The sequence below is a fragment of the Hypomesus nipponensis genome, chromosome 20 (assembly GCF_054491055.1).
Source record: "Hypomesus nipponensis isolate SF chromosome 20, ASM5449105v1, whole genome shotgun sequence".
NCBI classification, from domain to species: Eukaryota; Metazoa; Chordata; class Actinopteri; order Osmeriformes; family Osmeridae; genus Hypomesus; species Hypomesus nipponensis.
This window is the reverse complement of record NC_140380.1, coordinates 282,501-287,500: the sequence shown is the minus strand read 5'-3', so window position 1 is coordinate 287,500 and position 5,000 is coordinate 282,501. Positions and strand designations below refer to the sequence as shown.

At 47.1% G+C, this 5,000-nt stretch overlaps 12 non-coding genes and 5 pseudogenes across 12 annotated transcripts; all 17 read right to left on the bottom strand.

Moving 5' to 3' along the window:
- Positions 1-81: 81 nt before the first annotated feature.
- Positions 82-199, bottom strand: LOC146239037 (5S ribosomal RNA; annotated as a pseudogene).
- Positions 200-399: 200 nt separating this feature from the next.
- Positions 400-518, bottom strand: LOC146239036 (5S ribosomal RNA). Its single transcript, XR_014740411.1, has one exon. It is a non-coding gene; the product is annotated as a 5S ribosomal RNA (ribosomal RNA).
- Positions 519-690: 172 nt separating this feature from the next.
- On the bottom strand, positions 691-809 carry LOC146239035 (5S ribosomal RNA). Its single transcript, XR_014735160.1, has one exon. It is a non-coding gene; the product is annotated as a 5S ribosomal RNA (ribosomal RNA).
- Positions 810-993: 184 nt separating this feature from the next.
- LOC146239034 (5S ribosomal RNA) lies at positions 994-1,112 on the bottom strand. Its single transcript, XR_014735415.1, has one exon. It is a non-coding gene; the product is annotated as a 5S ribosomal RNA (ribosomal RNA).
- A 186-nt stretch (positions 1,113-1,298) lies between these two features.
- Positions 1,299-1,417, bottom strand: LOC146239033 (5S ribosomal RNA). Its single transcript, XR_014735414.1, has one exon. It is a non-coding gene; the product is annotated as a 5S ribosomal RNA (ribosomal RNA).
- A 188-nt stretch (positions 1,418-1,605) lies between these two features.
- Positions 1,606-1,724, bottom strand: LOC146239032 (5S ribosomal RNA). Its single transcript, XR_014735413.1, has one exon. It is a non-coding gene; the product is annotated as a 5S ribosomal RNA (ribosomal RNA).
- A 176-nt stretch (positions 1,725-1,900) lies between these two features.
- On the bottom strand, positions 1,901-2,019 carry LOC146239031 (5S ribosomal RNA). Its single transcript, XR_014738833.1, has one exon. It is a non-coding gene; the product is annotated as a 5S ribosomal RNA (ribosomal RNA).
- A 176-nt stretch (positions 2,020-2,195) lies between these two features.
- Positions 2,196-2,314, bottom strand: LOC146239030 (5S ribosomal RNA; annotated as a pseudogene).
- A 178-nt stretch (positions 2,315-2,492) lies between these two features.
- Positions 2,493-2,611, bottom strand: LOC146239029 (5S ribosomal RNA). Its single transcript, XR_014735412.1, has one exon. It is a non-coding gene; the product is annotated as a 5S ribosomal RNA (ribosomal RNA).
- A 188-nt stretch (positions 2,612-2,799) lies between these two features.
- Positions 2,800-2,918, bottom strand: LOC146239028 (5S ribosomal RNA). Its single transcript, XR_014738832.1, has one exon. It is a non-coding gene; the product is annotated as a 5S ribosomal RNA (ribosomal RNA).
- A 176-nt stretch (positions 2,919-3,094) lies between these two features.
- Positions 3,095-3,213, bottom strand: LOC146239027 (5S ribosomal RNA; annotated as a pseudogene).
- Positions 3,214-3,393: 180 nt separating this feature from the next.
- On the bottom strand, positions 3,394-3,512 carry LOC146239026 (5S ribosomal RNA). Its single transcript, XR_014735411.1, has one exon. It is a non-coding gene; the product is annotated as a 5S ribosomal RNA (ribosomal RNA).
- Positions 3,513-3,698: 186 nt separating this feature from the next.
- On the bottom strand, positions 3,699-3,817 carry LOC146239025 (5S ribosomal RNA). The gene has a single exon (XR_014738831.1). It is a non-coding gene; the product is annotated as a 5S ribosomal RNA (ribosomal RNA).
- Positions 3,818-3,993: 176 nt separating this feature from the next.
- On the bottom strand, positions 3,994-4,112 carry LOC146239024 (5S ribosomal RNA; annotated as a pseudogene).
- A 180-nt stretch (positions 4,113-4,292) lies between these two features.
- Positions 4,293-4,411, bottom strand: LOC146239023 (5S ribosomal RNA). The gene has a single exon (XR_014735410.1). It is a non-coding gene; the product is annotated as a 5S ribosomal RNA (ribosomal RNA).
- Positions 4,412-4,599: 188 nt separating this feature from the next.
- Positions 4,600-4,718, bottom strand: LOC146239022 (5S ribosomal RNA). The gene has a single exon (XR_014738830.1). It is a non-coding gene; the product is annotated as a 5S ribosomal RNA (ribosomal RNA).
- A 176-nt stretch (positions 4,719-4,894) lies between these two features.
- The window catches only part of LOC146239021 (5S ribosomal RNA), a 119-nt pseudogene continuing 13 nt past the window's right edge, over positions 4,895-5,000 (bottom strand).

The following is a 5,000-nucleotide window of genomic DNA, read 5'->3' as shown; positions in this document are numbered from 1 at the left end:
TGAAAACAGCTTCCAGCCCCTTTCATGAAGGACTACTTGTGCATATTGCAAGATGTCAGTTTCTAAGTGAATGAGCAAAAGAGCATACAGCACCTGGTATTCCCAGGCGGTCTCCCATCCAAGTACTAACCAGGCCCGACCCTGCTTAGCTTCCGAGATCAGACGAGATCGGGCGTTGCCAGGCTGGTATGGCGTACCAAATAAGTTGACAACCATAGGCTACTTATCCATATACAGATTTAGCAATTGACAATGCAAGGTAGTCTCTCTCTCTCTCTCTCTCTCTCTCTCTCTCTCTCTCTCTCTCTCGTGTCAAAATGAAAACAGCTTCCAGCCCCTTTCATGAAGGACTACTTGTGCATATTGCAAGATGTCAGTTTCTAAGTGAATGAGCAAAAGAGCATACAGCACCTGGTATTCCAAGGCGGTCTCCCATCCAAGTACTAACCAGGCCCGACCCTGCTTAGCTTCCGAGATCAGACGAGATCGGGCGTTGCCAGGCTGGTATGGCCGTACGAAATAAGTTGACAACCATAGGCTACTTATCCATATACAGATTTAGCAATTGACAATGCAAGGTAGTCTCTCTCTCTCTCTCTCGTGTCAAAATGAAAACAGCTTCCAGCCCCTTTCATGAAGGACTACTTGTGCATATTGCAAGATGTCAGTTTCTAAGTGAATGAGCAAAAGAGCATACAGCACCTGGTAATCCCAGGCGGTCTCCCATCCAAGTACTAACCAGGCCCGACCCTGCTTAGCTTCCGAGATCAGACGAGATCGGGCGTTGCCAGGCTGGTATGGCCGTACGAAATAAGTTGACAACCATAGGCTACTTATCCATATACAGATTTAGCAATTGACAATGCAAGGTAGTCTCTCTCTCTCTCTCTCTCTCTCTCTCTTGTGTCAAAATGAAAACAGCTTCCAGCCCCTTTCATGAAGGACTACTTGTGCATATTGCAAGATGTCAGTTTCTAAGTGAATGAGCAAAAGAGCATACAGCACCTGGTATTCCCAGGCGGTCTCCCATCCAAGTACTAACCAGGCCCGACCCTGCTTAGCTTCCGAGATCAGACGAGATCGGGCGTTGCCAGGCTGGTATGGCCGTACGAAATAAGTTGACAACCATAGGCTACTTATCCATATACAGATTTAGCAATTGACAATGCAAGGTGGTCTCTCTCTCTCTCTCTCTCTCTCTCTCTCTCGTGTCAAAATGAAAACAGCTTCCAGCCCCTTTCATGAAGGACTACTTGTGCATATTGCAAGATGTCAGTTTCTAAGTGAATGAGCAAAAGAGCATACAGCACCTGGTATTCCCAGGCGGTCTCCCATCCAAGTACTAACCAGGCCCGACCCTGCTTAGCTTCCGAGATCAGACGAGATCGGGCGTTGCCAGGCTGGTATGGCCGTACGAAATAAGTTGACAACCATAGGCTACTTATCCATATACAGATTTAGCAATTGACAATGCAAGGTAGTCTCTCTCTCTCTCTCTCTCTCTCTCTCTCTCTCGTGTCAAAATGAAAACAGCTTCCAGCCCCTTTCATGAAGGACTACTTGTGCATATTGCAAGATGTCAGTTTCTAAGTGAATGAGCAAAAGAGCATACAGCACCTGGTATTCCCAGGCGGTCTCCCATCCAAGTACTAACCAGGCCCGACCCTGCTTAGCTTCCGAGATCAGACGAGATCGGGCGTTGCCAGGCTGGTATGGCCGTACGAAATAAGTTGACAACCATAGGCTACTTATCCATATACAGATTTAGCAATTGACAATGCAAGGTAGTCTCTCTCTCTCTCTCTCTCTCGTGTCAAAATGAAAACAGCTTCCAGCCCCTTTCATGAAGGACTACTTGTGCATATTGCAAGATGTCAGTTTCTAAGTGAATGAGCAAAAGAGCATACAGCACCTGGTATTCCCAGGCGGTCTCCCATCCAAGTACTAACCAGGCCCGACCCTGCTTAGCTTCCGAGATCAGACGTGATCGGGCGTTGCCAGGCTGGTATGGCCGTACGAAATAAGTTGACAACCATAGGCTACTTATCCATATACAGATTTAGCAATTCACAATGCAAGGTAGTCTCTCTCTCTCTCTCTCTCTCGTGTCAAAATGAAAACAGCTTCCAGCCCCTTTCATGAAGGACTACTTGTGCATATTGCAAGATGTCAGTTTCTAAGTGAATGAGCAAAAGAGCATACAGCACCTGGTATTCCCAGGCGGTCTCCCATCCAAGTACTAACCAGGCCCGACCCTGCTTAGCTTCCGAGATCAGACAAGATCGGTCGTTGCCAGGCTGGTATGGCCGTACGAAATAAGTTGACAACCATAGGCTACTTATCCATATACAGATTTAGCAATTGACAATGCAAGGTGGTCTCTCTCTCTCTCTCTCTCTCTCGTGTCAAAATGAAAACAGCTTCCAGCCCCTTTCATGAAGGACTACTTGTGCATATTGCAAGATTTCAGTTTCTAAGTGAATGAGCAAAAGAGCATACAGCACCTGGTATTCCCAGGCGGTCTCCCATCCAAGTACTAACCAGGCCCGACCCTGCTTAGCTTCCGAGATCAGACGAGATCGGGCGTTGCCAGGCTGGTATGGCCGTACGAAATAAGTTGACAACCATAGGCTACTTATCCATATACAGATTTAGCAATTGACAATGCAAGGTAGTCTCTCTCTCTCTCTCTCTCTCTCTCTCTCTCTCGTGTCAAAATGAAAACAGCTTCCAGCCCCTTTCATGAAGGACTACTTGTGCATATTGCAAGATGTCAGTTTCTAAGTGAATGAGCAAAAGAGCATACAGCACCTGGTATTCCCAGGCGGTCTCCCATCCAAGTACTAACCAGGCCCGACCCTGCTTAGCTTCCGAGATCAGACGTGATCGGGCGTTGCCAGGCTGGTATGGCCGTACGAAATAAGTTGACAACCATAGGCTACTTATCCATATACAGATTTAGCAATTCACAATGCAAGGTAGTCTCTCTCTCTCTCTCTCTCTCGTGTCAAAATGAAAACAGCTTCCAGCCCCTTTCATGAAGGACTACTTGTGCATATTGCAAGATGTCAGTTTCTAAGTGAATGAGCAAAAGAGCATACAGCACCTGGTATTCCCAGGCGGTCTCCCATCCAAGTACTAACCAGGCCCGACCCTGCTTAGCTTCCGAGATCAGACAAGATCGGTCGTTGCCAGGCTGGTATGGCCGTACGAAATAAGTTGACAACCATAGGCTACTTATCCATATACAGATTTAGCAATTGACAATGCAAGGTGGTCTCTCTCTCTCTCTCTCTCTCTCTCGTGTCAAAATGAAAACAGCTTCCAGCCCCTTTCATGAAGGACTACTTGTGCATATTGCAAGATTTCAGTTTCTAAGTGAATGAGCAAAAGAGCATACAGCACCTGGTATTCCCAGGCGGTCTCCCATCCAAGTACTAACCAGGCCCGACCCTGCTTAGCTTCCGAGATCAGACGAGATCGGGCGTTGCCAGGCTGGTATGGCCGTACGAAATAAGTTGACAACCATAGGCTACTTATCCATATACAGATTTAGCAATTGACAATGCAAGGTAGTCTCTCTCTCTCTCTCTCTCTCTCTCTCTCTCGTGTCAAAATGAAAACAGCTTCCAGCCCCTTTCATGAAGGACTACTTGTGCATATTGCAAGATGTCAGTTTCTAAGTGAATGAGCAAAAGAGCATACAGCACCTGGTATTCCCAGGCGGTCTCCCATCCAAGTACTAACCAGGCCCGACCCTGCTTAGCTTCCGAGATCAGACGTGATCGGGCGTTGCCAGGCTGGTATGGCCGTACGAAATAAGTTGACAACCATAGGCTACTTATCCATATACAGATTTAGCAATTCACAATGCAAGGTAGTCTCTCTCTCTCTCTCTCTCTCGTGTCAAAATGAAAACAGCTTCCAGCCCCTTTCATGAAGGACTACTTGTGCATATTGCAAGATGTCAGTTTCTAAGTGAATGAGCAAAAGAGCATACAGCACCTGGTATTCCCAGGCGGTCTCCCATCCAAGTACTAACCAGGCCCGACCCTGCTTAGCTTCCGAGATCAGACAAGATCGGTCGTTGCCAGGCTGGTATGGCCGTACGAAATAAGTTGACAACCATAGGCTACTTATCCATATACAGATTTAGCAATTGACAATGCAAGGTGGTCTCTCTCTCTCTCTCTCTCTCTCTCGTGTCAAAATGAAAACAGCTTCCAGCCCCTTTCATGAAGGACTACTTGTGCATATTGCAAGATTTCAGTTTCTAAGTGAATGAGCAAAAGAGCATACAGCACCTGGTATTCCCAGGCGGTCTCCCATCCAAGTACTAACCAGGCCCGACCCTGCTTAGCTTCCGAGATCAGACGAGATCGGGCGTTGCCAGGCTGGTATGGCCGTACGAAATAAGTTGACAACCATAGGCTACTTATCCATATACAGATTTAGCAATTGACAATGCAAGGTAGTCTCTCTCTCTCTCTCTCTCTCTCTCTCTCTCTCGTGTCAAAATGAAAACAGCTTCCAGCCCCTTTCATGAAGGACTACTTGTGCATATTGCAAGATGTCAGTTTCTAAGTGAATGAGCAAAAGAGCATACAGCACCTGGTATTCCCAGGCGGTCTCCCATCCAAGTACTAACCAGGCCCGACCCTGCTTAGCTTCCGAGATCAGACGTGATCGGGCGTTGCCAGGCTGGTATGGCCGTACGAAATAAGTTGACAACCATAGGCTACTTATCCATATACAGATTTAGCAATTCACAATGCAAGGTAGTCTCTCTCTCTCTCTCTCTCTCGTGTCAAAATGAAAACAGCTTCCAGCCCCTTTCATGAAGGACTACTTGTGCATATTGCAAGATGTCAGTTTCTAATTGAATGAGCAAAAGAGCATACAGCACCTGGTATTCCCAGGCGGTCTCCCATCCAAGTACTAACCAGGCCCGACCCTGCTTAGCTTCCGAGATCAGACAAGATCGGTCGTTGCCAGGCTGG